This window comes from Tenrec ecaudatus, chromosome 5, assembly GCF_050624435.1.
Source record: "Tenrec ecaudatus isolate mTenEca1 chromosome 5, mTenEca1.hap1, whole genome shotgun sequence".
NCBI classification, from domain to species: domain Eukaryota; kingdom Metazoa; phylum Chordata; class Mammalia; order Afrosoricida; family Tenrecidae; genus Tenrec; species Tenrec ecaudatus.
The window spans coordinates 163,370,288-163,385,927 of NC_134534.1; positions in this window are offsets into that span (position 1 = coordinate 163,370,288).

A 15,640-nucleotide genomic window follows, 5' to 3' on the forward strand; every position below is an offset into this window, starting at 1 on the left:
AAGGTGGAAAATGAGTTAAGAAGACCAGAGAAAAGTTGATGCCTTTGAATTATGGTATTGGTAAAGAATGATGAATATATAATCAACTGCCAGAAGAATTAACAAATCTATTTTGGAAAAAATACAGTCAAATTGCTCCTTGGATGTGAGGATTGTCAGATTTCATCGCTTGAACTTTGCAATCAGGAGGGAGCAGTCTTTGTAGAAGGACATAAACTTGGTAAAGTAGAAGGAAAAATCTCAATGAGGTGGATTGGCACAGTGGTTATGTGTCAGTCCACATAGACTAGAGAAATAAATCTAGGGAGATTCATATGTGTGTAAGAGAGAGCTTTACGTAAACGAGCAATTGTATATTGAAAAAAATCCCAGCTCAGTCCAGATAAAGTCCATAAGTCTGATATTAGCCCATATGTCCAACACCAGTCTATAAAGTCCTCGTCAGACTCATGCAGCACATCCAATAACACCGAATGCAGGAAGATCACAGGCCAGTGGGTGGAAGGTCTTGTGGATCCAGTGGCAGTGGAAGCCTATCAGTGCTGGCATAGGTCTCCATGTCACTCCTCCAGCTCCAGGGCTCTGGCTTCATCAGTGTGGCTCCATCAGGAATGTCAAGCAGAGACATTGTGTCCCACTTCCAGGGCGGAAGGCAGAAGTTCCCAGAATGCTCAGGAGAAAGCCAGGCCCACACAGAGGCGTGATTGGCTATGACCTGATTGACAGGCTAGACTCCACCCCTTTGCAAGTTGACAGGACTTCAGTCAGATTTTTAAGAAAATGTACTGTTGTTTTTGTTAGGTGCCACTGAGTCAGCTCCAACGCACAGTAATCCAATGTCCATTAGAATGAGACACTGGCTGAAGCCCAAATTCTTTCAGCAAGACTGGCCTCTTTAAGAGTGGCCTTCTCTCCACTTTAACAGGAACTTTCTGGTTGTGAACCGTGACCTTTATTTTTTTAAATATTTTATTGTGATTTGAGTGAAAGTTTACAGAACCACTTGGTTTTTAATTTTGTTTGATCCCATTGATTGCAAGCCCTACAACCATACTCTCCCCATTCACTTGTGTATGTATTTACTGTTTTCATTCCCCCTCTTTCCTGCCCCTTTCTGCTTTCTGAGCTTTATCCCTGAGCAAGCTGCCCTTTGGATCTCATCTGGTTAATTGCTGCAAAGAATACCATGGCTCATCTGATACCATTGTTCATCTCAGTCTTTCATTTCACTGAAAGTTGGACCACAGAATGGACTCAGTTCCAGACTTGAAGGATATCTCCATGCCAGCATCTTGGTGATTCCACCAGTCTCATAAGCCCAGTCTTTTATTCTTTCTAGCTTTATTCCATGTTTCTCTCACTCAATCAAGTATCTCCTGTGTTGATCCCTTTCAGAGTGGTAGCCACCTGCCAGATAATTCTTTAGATCTCAGGATTATGGAGCTGCCTGTGGTCTTTTAATCAGTTGGATTAATTATTTCCTTGAGTTTTCTACTATTTTTCCTCCTTTCTTTTATTTGCTCCAAATGCAAAAAAGAGCAGTAGTTACACCTTTGGGCTCCCCATCACAAGGTCAGCAGTTCAAATTCACCAGCTGCTCCTCAGGATCAAGATGAAACTTTCTGCCCTGTAAGAGTTAGTCTCAGAAACTCAAAGGGGAAGCTCTGCTCTGTCTTAGAGGGTCATTATGAGTTGGAATGGACTTGGTGTTGGTGAGTTTAGTTTTACAGTTAGGGTACTCATCCAAATAGGGTGTAGAACATGTGGACTATGCTATGCCAATTGACCTTGAGATGATGGTCCTGAGCTTCCACTTTCAACAACTCATTCCTTCAAGATATTTGGTAATGGCTCTCTGGTTTTCATCATTTACTTCCCATATGCTTTACTATATTCATGGATATACCTCATATTTACAGCACATCGAAACGCATATATAGAAATATCCTCTGGACTATCATGGGTGTAGTCCTCGTCACAGTCTCACACTTGCTCAGCTTGTTTTCTATGTATCCATTCATGTACTCTTGTTATTACTGTTACTGCAGGGTTATTTATGCAATCATATTTGCCTTTGTGGCTGTGGTAGTTACATGATCTGGTGTCATTTTGAGAGGATTATGAGTGAAGGGGCGGAGTCTGGCCTGTTAATTAAGATATAACCAATGAGGCCTCTGTATGGGCATGGCCTTCTCCTGAGATTTCTGGAAACTGCTGTATTTTCCTCCTTGGGGACAGGAGACACTTTGCGCTCTCTCTCTTCTCACTCCCTTGGAGATGCTCTACTGACAAGACGCAAGGCTGACTCCCTGTGAGACATCCCTGAGGAGAAGCCATATGGACCTACCCTTACACAGCCAGAACCATAGACTTGGAGAAGCCATGTAGAGACCCCTGCCAGTGCTGAGATGCTTACAATGCCACTGGATCCAAAGACCTTCTACCCACTGGCCTGTGATCGTCCTGCATTTGGCGTCATTGTATGTGTTTCGTGCGTCTGAAGAGCACTTTATAGATTGGTGTCAGACATATGGACTAATATCGGACTTACAGGCTTGGACTGGAATGAGTTGGGATGCTTTTTTTAAATCATTGTATTAGGGGCTCATATAACTCTTATCACAATCCATATATACATCAATTGTGAAAAGCACATTTGTACATTCATTTCCCTTATCATTCTCAAAACATTTGCTTTCTACTTAAGCCCCTGGCATCAGCTCCTCATTTTCCCCCTCCCTCCCTGCCCCCCCTCCCTCATGAACCCTTGATGATTTATAAATTATTATTTTTCATATCCTGCCCTTTTTGACGTCTCCCTTCACCCACTTTTCTGTTGTTTGTCCCCCAGGGAGGAGGTCACATGTAGATCCTTGCAATCTGTTCCCCCTTTCCAACCCACCCTTCCAGTATTTCCACTCACACCCCTGGTCCTGAAGGGATCATCCACCCTGGATTCCCTGTGTTTTCAATTCCTATCTGAACCAGTGTACATCCTCTGGTCTAGCCATATTTGTAAGGTAGAATTGGGATCATGATAGTAGGGGAGGAGGAAGCATTTAGGAACTAGAGAAAAGTTGCACCCTTACTGGATCATCTCCTCCCTGAAACCCTTCTGTAAGGGGATGTCCATTGGCCTTGGGTCTTGGGTCTCCACTCCTCACTCCCCCGCTCATTCACAATGATATGATTTTTTGTTCTGATGATGCCTTATACCTAATCCCTTCAACACCTGGTGATCACACAGGCTGGTGTGCTTCTTCCATTTAGGCTTTGTTGTTTCTGAGCTAGATGGTCACTTGTTTGCCTTCAAGCATTTAAGACCTCAAATGCGATATCTTTTGATAGCCGGACACCATCAGCTTTCTTTGCCACATTTGCTTATGTACCCATTTGTCTTCAGCGATCGTATCATGGAAGTGAGCACACAATGATATGATTTTTTTGTTCTTTGATGCCTGATAACTGATCCCATTGGCAGCTGGTGAGTGATGCTTTCTTAATGTATAATTACCCTTTACATAAAACTCTCTCTGAGTTCCTATGGATTTGTTTCTCTAGTCTAGCCAAACGAACACAGTTGTCTTTAACTCCTGCATTCTTTCCAGTGTTTTCCTTTGCTTTGATCACTTTGTGTATATTGCCTTTTTCTTTTACCCAAATTAATACATGTCTTTAGTTAGTGATTTGTCCACCCTTCCTCTCCCACCCTTGGCAAAGGCCTGTGGTAGTTAAATATTCTCATGTCAACTTGAGGATATTAAGAGTGAAAGGGTGGAGTCTAGTCTGTTGATCAGGTCACAGTCTGACTGTACCTCCTTGTGGGCATGGCCTTCTCATGAGGATTCTGGTGACCCTGCTGGTATGCGATTCTTACTTCACAGAAAAACAGAAGTCACCACAGTATGACTAAATGAAAATGGGTTGTAGAAACCTAGACGTGTTCAAAGGAAAGAGCAATGATGCATGGATATGCTGGACACTGGGCATGGAGCAAAACTTCGGAGAATCCCCTGTGAATGTGTTCCAGTACAAGTTTACCAGGCTAATGATTTTAGTCTGGTGACTGCTTTTTTTTATGTTGTGTTAGTCCAGGTTGACTAGAGAAACAAATTCATAAATACTCATATGAGTGGAATAGAGAACTTTATATCAATGAGTAATTGTATATTTAAAACACATCCCAGCCTAGTCCAGATAAAGTCCATAATTCCAATATTAGCCCATATATCTGATAGCAGTCTAAAAATTCCTCTTCAGACTCATGCAGTCATGCAATGATGCCGAATGCAGAAAGCTCACAGAACAGTGAGAGGAAAGTCTTGTGGATCCAGTGGCAGTGGAAACATCTCAGGGCTGGAGTGGGTCTTCTTATGGCTCCTTCAGCTCCAGGGCTCTGGCTCAATCTGCTTGGATCCATGTGGCTTGTTAATGGGAATTTCTTGCAGGGAAGGAGTGTGTCTGGCCTCCAGTGAGCTATTTATCTCTGTCATGCCTCCAGTTGAGGTCACCAAGCTGCAACCTGGTTGACAGGCTAGACTCACTCCTCCCTCAAGTTGACAGTAGATTATGTAACCACCACAGAAGTCTTAGGGAGGCTCTTGCCCAAGGTAGACACGTCCCCCCAAATCTCCCACCCCACCCAGCAAGACGGAACAAGCAGAAAACTCTAAAGCCTGTTTTGCATTTGCTGGTGGCATAGTGAGCTACCCATTGTGCTGCTAACGGCAAGGTCATCAGTTCAAAACCAGATGCTCATGGGAAAAAGATGAAAGTTTCTATTCCTGTAACACTTGAGAGCATCTCTGGTAACATAGTGGGCTGTGCATTGGGCTGCTAAGTACACGGTAGCAACTTTCAATCACCAGGTGCTCTTTGAGAGAAAGCTAAGATTTTCTACTCCTGTAACGAGTTATGGTTTCAGAAATCCGTGGGGGCAGTTTTACCCTGTCCTCTAGGGTCACTACAAGTCACAGTCAATTCAATAGCCATGAGTTTGATTTTTATGAGAGACATGATGACACATTGCATGACAAGGCAAAGGCAGGAGTCAGGTTGATAAGGGAGATGCTCTGCCCCTGTGGAAACATCCCCTTGGTTTGGTTGGGTCAGGTTTCAAAGGAGCCAAGAGAATGAATTTTACAAGTAATAATAACGAACTCATTGCTGTTGACTTGTTGAACTCATAACACTGTTGAACTCATAACAATGGTATAGGGCAGAGCGGAATGACTCCACCGGGTTTCCAACCTCTATGGAAGCAGACTGTCACATAGTTCTCCTGAGAGTGCTGGTTGGTTTGAACCATCCATTTTTAGGCTAGTGGCCAAACACATAGAAATGGTGCCATCAGGGCACCTTTAAATTATACCATTGACCCTGAAAATTAGAGAAATGTGAATGGAGCATCCTACCCTAGGCTGGTGAAAGTCTGAAGTGGCCCTTGGGGAAAGCTGAGTTCTCTTTCCTGACTCTTGTCTTCATTGCTTTTGGACTGAAGCAGGCCCCAGTCTTGACCAATTCCCAGAGCTTCTGTCAATTTATTATTCTCTGTACTGTCAATCACACCAGGCCCTGCCCAGGTCTTTGATGTCAGCACCTGGGAATCAGACTTCTGATTTCTCTCAGACTCTTAGCCTTCACCTCATCATCTTTTGACATGCCTTTAGGGTAGTTCAATGGACAACTGTGTTATAATTATTTACCATAATTATTGAGGGTTGATAGTTATACAAGCTGATGTGGCATGTGTGATGTACAAATGCTAAAAGGACAGGGGATAAAGATGTCTTACAGGTAGGAGAGTAAGTCCTATAAAGCTGGAAGGACCCATCCCATATTTGCTACTGCTCTACACAGCCCACTGGAAATTAGTGCAATTACTGTTCATTAGACTATAACCTGCAGGAATTTATGGGGAGTTCACAGGGCTGGTCTCCAAATGACACCTGGTCTAATAAAGTTATTTTAGTTTATGTTACTTCAAATTGATATCTGGTTCCAAATCTTGATATGACCCAAGGGCAGGAATCACAGCTCTCCACACCTTCACAGCTGCATATCCCACTGTCAACATATAATTGCTTGCCTTTTGCCCATTATTTCCAATAATAAATTGAGGGCCTGTGGCTCTCCAGCCCAAGCATTGTTGATCATGTCAGAGGCACTTTGGAGTTGATAACTTAATTTTTCAGAAACAGTAATATCATCTGCCACTGCCCAAGAAGAGGAAAATCTCAGCTCTCTGCCCAACAATGCAGTCACTTCTGACTTGGGGAAGGTAGGCATAGATGGACATGTTTCTGTCTGTGTGGGTCAGTCTGAGGGAAGATGGCAAAAACAAGACAGGACAGAAAACAATGGGGTTAAACTTCCTGTTTAAGCCTCTGTGTAAATTTCTTCTTGTCAGAATGTGGTGAACGCCCCAGCATCAGTCGCTTAAGTAAAAGAAAGCACTGCTATGACTGGTGGAATGTTAGAAATAAAATGGTGATTGCCAAAAGGCTATTTCTGTAACTGGAATAGAAGCTTCCAGAAGTGGGGGAAGTACCCAGATGGCTTGAAAGGGGAAACACAAAAGATGGAATACACTGAGTGACACTGAGAAATAAGGAACCTGTTTAAGACACTTAATCCACCCTTTGAAGCAAACAGGATAATCTGAATCAACGGAGAAGCCATGGCTGGGGCAGAATCCAGGATAGCTGCTAGGTGAGCCCTTAAGTGGTTGTAACAGATCTTGGGGTACCCAGGGTCCAGAGGCATCACCCCTGCATTCTTAGCAATTCTAATGATGAGCAGTGTGACTTGGGCTTTGGACAACAGGGAATTGTGGGAACTAGAACAAATGGATTCTGTGGGCACCTCAGGTAAGGAGGCTACTCATTACAGAGGGTCTGTGTCATCATGTCTACACAAACCACATGTGATGCAATGCTCCCTTACAAAACTGGCTTGGTTGCACTATCAAAGCACTTCCCCCCTTGGTTTATAAGCTTAAGATGTTTGGTAGCAAACGCAGAAACTGAACTCAAACTAACTCAAGTAAGACTCTATCGATGTGTGACAAGCTGGATGCACCAAAGCTGGAGTGTGCCTTCTGCACAGTCTTCACCCATGGGCTTAAGTGACGTCACCGGATATTCTCTACTCATTTCTTGGCTCTGTACCCTCTATGAGTTGACTGGGTAGACATTCTCCTCATGGTGGGAAAGTTGGCCACTAGGAGAAACAGGCCCAAACCCTTAAATGTGGGGATAGATGGAAGAGTCCTCTTTCCTCTCTCAATACTCTGTGGACCTGTTGAGTCACATGCCACCTCTGGTCCAGTTCCTGGTGGAGGTGGAGGCAGGGGAGGGGGGCAGTATCCTTTGATAGTTCGGGTCACATGCTCTGCCAAGGGTGTGGGGAGAGCTGTGAGTCAGAGCTCTGGTAAGACCATATTGTGTAGAGAAGAGATGCTACGTGTGTCTGTCAGGATTCCTGTTAGCAATTGGTGGGGCTTCAAAAAGTACATCCTCCATAGAAGTTTACTAAATGGACTCTTTATGAAAACAAGGGCAGAGTTGAGAGAAAGGAAAGGGGATAGTGAGACACCCAGGATGAGCAACAACAGGAAGGAACAATGGAGCCTGATGTACAACGGGAGGGAATGGCTCCTGAATCGCACCTAATTCATTTTAGAGGCACTGATAACTCTCCCTCCATGAGTAAAGCTGGCGCTACTGATCTGGAAGTGGCAATATTAATATAAAAATATAATCACCAATAGATCAAGTATTGGTGGGCATGAGGTAATTGGGTGTTTGATACTTTTCTGCAATATCATAAGGCTGAGAAGTATAGGGAAGCTGGTTGGTCAGTCCTGCTTACAGTAGATGAAGGGACAAATAAAAGCGATTAGCTAGACTTCAGAGTTACAGCCCAAGTACCACTAATGACATCAGAATATCCTTTTGTGGCCTGAAGGAAAGCTTTCTTTTTGTTAGAGCTTATTCTGCTAAAAACCATGCCCAGAATGTTATCACTAGTGTGACTGAATTACAGTGTCAACTGAATTCTCAACCTCAAATGGTGTCTGATGTTAAAGTGAGTGCATTCATTGAGAAGAAATAAGATCCTGAAACTAGTGGATGGGGGCAGATGTATGGGTAGATAATCGGTACGACAGGAATATTATACCCCTAAAGCTTATGGAATCATTCCACCCAACAGCACCACCTCTCCATTCTAAAGAGATTATGCAATCCTTGTCTGTTAATGCGTTGTCAGTAAAACCATTGTCCCTTTCACCAACACTTGATGCTCACTCTCTGATAGCTGCTGATATGACCCCTTTTCTGGAGCATCACATGAGGCAGATGCCTTACAAAACATTACTGAATGTTCCCAGGAAACATGCCCAAGCTTTGATTTCTCATCAGAAACATGCAGACAAGAAAGCAGTGGATAACATATACAAAACTCTGAAAGAAAAAAATTAACCAAGATGGAACTATCCAGCAACATTGTCCCTCAGAGACTGGACATCTCCAGATAGACAAATTGTAAAAACCAGATAAACCTTACAAGAAATATTAATGGAAGTTCTTCAGAGAGAGACCCGACATTGCTAAACAACAGTCTGAGATTAGAACACATGGCAATATCACTCCAGATATAGAAGTAATGAAAGTAAAATTAACCCACAAACTGAAAATAAGGAACCAGTGTTATACATGTGTACACAAGGATCACTACAAAGCAAAACGAGGGGACAAATAGCGTAGTCACAGAACTTCCAAATGAGTGGAAGTCAAGTCTATTTCAAGTGAAAATGTACTATTTGAAATTGGGAAGGAAATAAATTACAGGATATGCTCAAAGAAAATGAATAAATCTCTTCAAAACAAAAAGAAGAGGAAAATTACAAGGATTTAGTAAACACCAAAACAAAAGCAATGAAGAATGGATTAAACAAACCTTGGCACATACACACATGAAATACTGTGCAATTTTAAAGAATAATGACCCTGCAAAACATCTTATAATGGGGATGGTCCCTAAAGGACATGATGCTGAGTGAAATTAGTCAATCACAAAAGAACAGCTTTTATATGAGACCCACTATTAGTCAAAGTTAATAAAAGGTTTTCACATTAAAATAAACATTCTTTGATGGCTACCAGGAGTGGGAGGGAAGGCAGAGAGAGAAACCCACTGACTAGGGCGTAGATAAGTCGTAACTTGGGTGGAGGGGGGGGTGCTGTACAATAACAGGAAGTAGGCAGATAATAATAATGGAAGCAGGATAGGACGTTGGAGGTTTAAAGTCAACAGAGGCAAATAGTATTATATACATTATCCTGCAGTCTTGGTGATCTATGAGTAGATACTTGGATAGACATGCAGCTGAAGGGCTGTAGCAAGGAGAGTTCCCAGAATAGATTTGACAGACGATATTTGTAGATGTGTATTTACCATTGATGCAATTATATCCACAAAGGAGGTGGAGCATGCACATGGGGGAAAAGTTATGAAAACTTCTTAGACATCATCAAACATCCCGAGGGCCTGTGGATCAGGACCATAGTCTTGGGAAACAGCAAGGTCGATTGGTATAACATAATTCATAGGATAAGGTTCTACTTCCTACTTTAGTGAGTAGTGACTGAGGTCTTAAAAACTCATAAGCAACCATCTAAGGTGTAGCTATTGATCTCTACCTGTTCAGAGGAAAGGAGAATGATGAAATCAAGACATATGGAAACAATCAGTCCAATGAACTAATGGACCATGCAAACAACAAGTTCTATAACCAGAGACCAGAAAAACTGCATCGTTTCTGGCTACCACCAGCCACTGCTCTGAAAAAGATAACATTAGAAGGTCTTGCATCGAGTAGGAGACAAAAGTGGAACAAGACTTAAAATCATAAAAGAAACCAGCTTTTTGGTCATACAGAGACTCGTAGGACCCGCAAGGTTATTATGGATTTTAAGTCACGCTTCAGATCCGGAAGGGACCTCTCTTTTGAGTGATAATAATCAACCATTCAAGATCAAAAGGACCCATAACCGAAGGATAAATTAGGGAAGTCATAAAAATCTCACAAGAACAACAAAGAAAAAATCTTGGCCTGCATGACTTCACTAAAAAATTCTACCAAACATTCAGAGACTTGACACCAATTTTATTCAAAGTATTCCAGGACATAGAAAAGGAATTAATTCATGTATGAAATGAGTACACCCCTGATAGCAAACACAGGAAAATAAATAAATAAAATAGAAAAATGTAGACCAATAACTTCATGAACACAGACACAAAAATGCTCAACATTTCCTAACCAATGGAATCTATCAATGATTCTGACTCATAGTGACTACAGAGGACCAACTAGAACTGCCCCTGTGGGCTTCCAAGACTGCATCTCTTCACAGGAGCAAAAAGCCTCATATTTCTCCCATGGAGCAGCTGCTGTTTCAAATGACTGGATTTGCAGTTGGCAACCCAATGTTTAAGAATTTTGTCTTGCTTGGCTCTACAAAATATGCTCCTGGAAGCAACAGTCAAGAGATCAAATGACGTGTTGCATTGGGTAAATCTGCTGCACAAAACCTCTTTAGACTGTTGAAAAGCAAAGATAAAACTTTGAGGACTAAGGTATGTCTGACCAAAGCCACTGTTTTTTTCCATTGCTTCATGTGCATGTGAAAGTTGGATATTGAATGAGGAAGACCAAGGAAGGACGGATGTGGGACTGGCAAAGAACATTGAAAATATCATGCTTAAGGACAAACAAGTCTGTCTTGGAAGAAGTACAGCCAGAGTGCTCCTTAGAAGCTAGGATGGTGAGACTTTGTTTTGCATACTTCTGATGTGTTATCAGGAGGTAACCGCCCCTGGAGAAGGACATCATGCTTGGTAAAGTAGAGGAAGAGCCAAAAAGAAAGGTCTCTACAAGATGGATTGACACAGTGGCTGCAACAGTAGCTCAAGCATAGGATCAACTGTGAGGATGGCACAGGACTGGGCAATATTGCGTTCCCTGGAACATAGGGTCACTGTGCCTTGCAAAGGACTCAATGGCCCCTAACAACAACCACATCTACAGCAACATACAAGTCTATATTGATTTTTCTTCTCTAGAGAACCCAACCTAGCACACATAAATGGAATATACTATACTCTGGATAGCAAGATTATAACATTAGGAAAATGTCAATACTACCTAGAGACATCTGCAGATATAGTATGATCCTAACTTAGATTCTAGAATCATTCTTTAAAGAGTGCTATCTGGGGCCAGATCAGAAGTGCCTCATCTGAGCTCAGGTGGTGGTTGAAGTCGGGGAGATTATTCCCAGAGAAATTCTTTTTCACGCAAAAGGTAGCTGGCGGCGGACAGTTGATAGAAGAAATACCCACCTGTCGGGGGGCTCCCAGGGACCAAGTAATGAGTATGCTACTTATCTGCTGAGGGGGGTTTCACAAGACTCCAGACTTGGGAGTGGTGTACTCAGTGCCTAATCCAAGAGCACCAGGCTCCATTCTTAGACTGAGCGTGGGATGCTGGGAGGTGAGGGTGGAAGTTGAGGTGGACGTTGTCACCACCAGCTGAATGAATGAGGGTAGAGGCCAAACCCTACACTTCTGGTCACCAAGAGGGTTTGGGGAACAAGGAAGATTTCACCTTTCACATGTGTGCCAGTCTATCTGAATGGAATGCTGCTTGCAAAAATTCAAGATGGCCTATGGCAGCAGACTAGACATCAATTCACTTGCGGATTTCCTCTCTTGTCACTTCTGTTAAGCTTCTTCTCCTTTCCAATACCGAATTCGCTTCGCTATCCTTTCCTTTAAAGCTCAGCCTTGCAGAATTATCTGTGTCTGTTTCATTGGAGAGAGTTGGGGTAGTGTGCCAGTCTCGTTCCACATCATGTCAGAATTCCTAGCCTAACAACACTTCCATCTACCTAAACCCCAGTGGGAAAATGTAAACCTCAAATAATAATAATTTCAGCCTTAAAAAGAAATTATGTATTTTGTTTTTTACATATTTTAAGTATCGTTGACCTTAAAGAGAATTCCATCATACTTTCCCACAAACAGAAATATATATATAAAACTTTTAAAAATCATTTTATTGGGGACTCTTAGAGCTCTTACAACATTGCATACCTCAATTGTATCAAGTATATTTGTACATATGTTGCCATTATCATTTTCTAAACATTTACTTTCTATTTGAGCCCTTGGTATCAGCTCCTATTTATTCCCTCCCTGCACCCCCCTCATGACCCCTTAATACATTATGAATTATTATTATTTTCATATCTTGCATCTACCCCTGTCTCCTTTCACCCACATTTCTGTTTTTATCCCCCTGGGACATTGGGGGGTATGTGTCAATCACTGCGATCAGTTCCCCCTTCCTCCCCTCCACCCCCACCTTCCCCCTATCCCCCTGGTATTGATACTCCAATTTCTGTTCCAGAGGGGTTTATCTGACCTGAAGGATACCGTGTGTCATGAGCTCTTGTCTGTACCAATGTACATCCTCCAGCCTAGTCAAAACTGAAAGACAGGACTGGGGTTATGATAGTAGGGGGTGAGGAAACCTCAAAGAACCAGAGGAATATTGTGTATTTCATCAGTGCTATACTGTGCCCTGGTTAACTCATCCCTTCCTTGTGACCCTTCTGTGAGAGGATGTCCAATTGTATGGGTTTGGAGCCTCTGCTCCAACCCCCCTCATTTTCAACAATATGTTTTGTTTTTGTTGTTGTTTTTGAGTCTTCTGATGCCTGTTACCTGATTCTATCAACACCTCATGATTGCACAGGCTGGTGTGCTTCTTCCACATGGGCTTGTTGCTTCTCTGCTAGATGGCTACTTGTTTAACTTCAAGACTTTAAGACTTCAGATGCTATATCTTTTGATAGCTGGGAACCATTAGCTTTCTTCATATATATAACTTTTTATTGTCATTTTGGTTGAAGTTCACAGAATGAACTGGTTTTCCAGTCAACAATGTATATGTACATTTTGTTTCAGGACAGTGGTTGTAATCCTCTCAATGTCTTGATGATGGGTGTGAAAGGCTCTCTCTTGGTCACGGAAGAACTTAAGAGTTCTGTATCTGGTCTTCCCTCAATATTTCACTGGTACAGAAGTTATCTGTGGCAACCAATTGACAATAATTGTTAAATGCATATTTAATCTTCCACACTTGTTTTCTCTGCAGACTGCATCATATTCTGCCCCTGCTTCTGGTTATTGGAGATTTTAGGTTCAAATATGCTCCTCAATAAAACACTTGTGCTTGTATTTTCTCAAGCTGATTGTGGATACTTCTGCAGTAATTGAATTATAACAGAACTGAACTCTGGGCTTGAAATGCAAACAGATGAATGAACATAATATAGGTGCTTCTTGTGCGGTGGGGAGGTAGGCAAGGTTCAAACGTTTCTGACCTGAAGTCTTTCCCCAAGTGTCTGGTTCCACTGGGAGGGCACATCAGTCCTTGCATAAGTAAACACAAGGGTCGTATTTCATACCCAAGACAGATCTTCACACAGGGATGGATATGGTATCACCTGAACTTTCTTTCCTATTTCTAATTAACTTTCAGATTACATTGTTCTATCCTGGGATATCCTACTTCAGGATAGGAGATACTTCTAATATGTTCCATTGGCCACTCATTATTTTAAAATTAATATTATTGAGCCCTTTATATCCAGTCCTATGCTAGAAGCGGAATAGTAATGATAAAAATGTTTGTGCTCTCAAGTGGAGGCCCAAAATTATATATATTGTTACAGCTCTGTACATGGGAAGACCCAAAAGGGACGTGTGTGTGTGTGTGTGTGTGTGTGTGTGTGTGTGTGTGTAACAGAGAGAGAGGGGGGAGAGAAGGGAGAGGGAGAGATAGCTTGCCTAGAGGAAGTTATATGTTAGTAAAGTTCTCAAGGACAAGAAAGAATTAATCATGAGAAAACAGTGGAGGAGTGTGGGTGGGAAACAGAGTAAAATGTAGTCTAGGCACAAATTGAAGGGTTCTTCAGTCCTGGCAAGAAAAAGGAAAGAAGACACTTGGAAGAATTACAAGGCGTTCTCTAAATCTTGAGCTTGAGGATGTAAAAAGCCACATGGTAAGGCCTTTGTAATGAAGGGCCCCACGTGTCACATCAAATGAACTGGATTTTAAACAGGGGGTTTATGTGACCAGTCTTTAAATATCACACCAAACAGAGCTTGGAGAAATGAATAGTGTGGGCAGAGACTGGAGGCAAAACGCCTGGTGAGAAAACTGTCACAGCAATATAGGTAAAAGATGGCAAATGTCAGAATAAAGTTAGAGGCCCTAAGTATAGACAGAGAAACTGAAAATCAAGAATGAAGGGGTTTTTGGTGAATTAATTGTGGGGCATGGAAGTAAATGGCAAGGATGACATTTGGCTTGGTTGATTAGATGAATTGGGGAGGTCATTCACGAGGTAAGGAAATAAAGTTTGGAAAATAGGCTTGGGGAGAACAAAGAAGATGTACTCATCAAGATATGTTGGGTTTGGGATGTCTGGGAGCATCTAGTACCACCTGCAAGTTGGAAGCCCTAGGGGATACCTGAGCTGAAGTTGACAATGTTAACATGGTACCTTCTGCTGAAAAATAATAGCTGTACTCATTGTGAAGGATGAGGCGAGAGCACATAGATAGGACTCTGTGGGCCACAACAACACCTAAGTGGTTGGGAGAGGCAGAGGAATCTGCAAAAGAGAAAAGAAAGACTGGCATGAGAGGTAAGACGAGAACAAGGGGGTAACAGAGAGACAGAGCCAAGGGAGAAGAATGCTTTAAGGAGAGCAAGTGACCAATGACACAGATGGTTGGGAGATACAAGAGATCTAATTCAACAACACGGCTTCTAGCTGAGGCTAATTCTTCACCCCATAACCTCAAATAGGCTGAGCTTGCCTCTGATTTACCCTTTGCCTACGTTGTCTTCACCCTGCCTCTGCACGTGCAGATTCTATCTGTTTAGGGACTCAACCAAGTGATATGTCTTTTAAAACATCCTCTATACCTACGCTAGGCCATTACTGTTGCCAAATCTTATGATATATGAGTGGTACCCACCCCCAAAAAACAAGAATTCCCCCTCCCAAAACTATGTATTTAAATTTTTTTTACAAAACAACCTTATCAAAACCCAGAACCTTATCAAGACCCAAAAACCCACTTTTAAATACCAAGATAGTGCAGATAACTCCCCCATCTCTTCAGTGCTCCATCACTGGTCTTTAAGCAGAAGTGCATGAATTTTGTTGACATTTTCTTCCGTTCAGGAAAATAACAGACATACAGAATGAGGTTTGTCATAAACTGATATTTCACCTTTAATGAAAGGAGAAAACCACTCATACACTTGAGTTTTTCCCATGGTGCTGTCCTTGTAAGCTGTGGTCAACATCTGCAGCATTTTTCCTGAGCAGAAAATAAAATTTGACGGCCACAGCCATCATACAAAAAAAAGGAGGTTTGAGCAAAACTGCTTTTATGACAGTATTCACTGTGACCAGAGAGTACATTCCCATGTGATGCCACTGGGTGCACTAACTCAGAGCAAATTGCTCACTACTTGCCAACAGGGAAA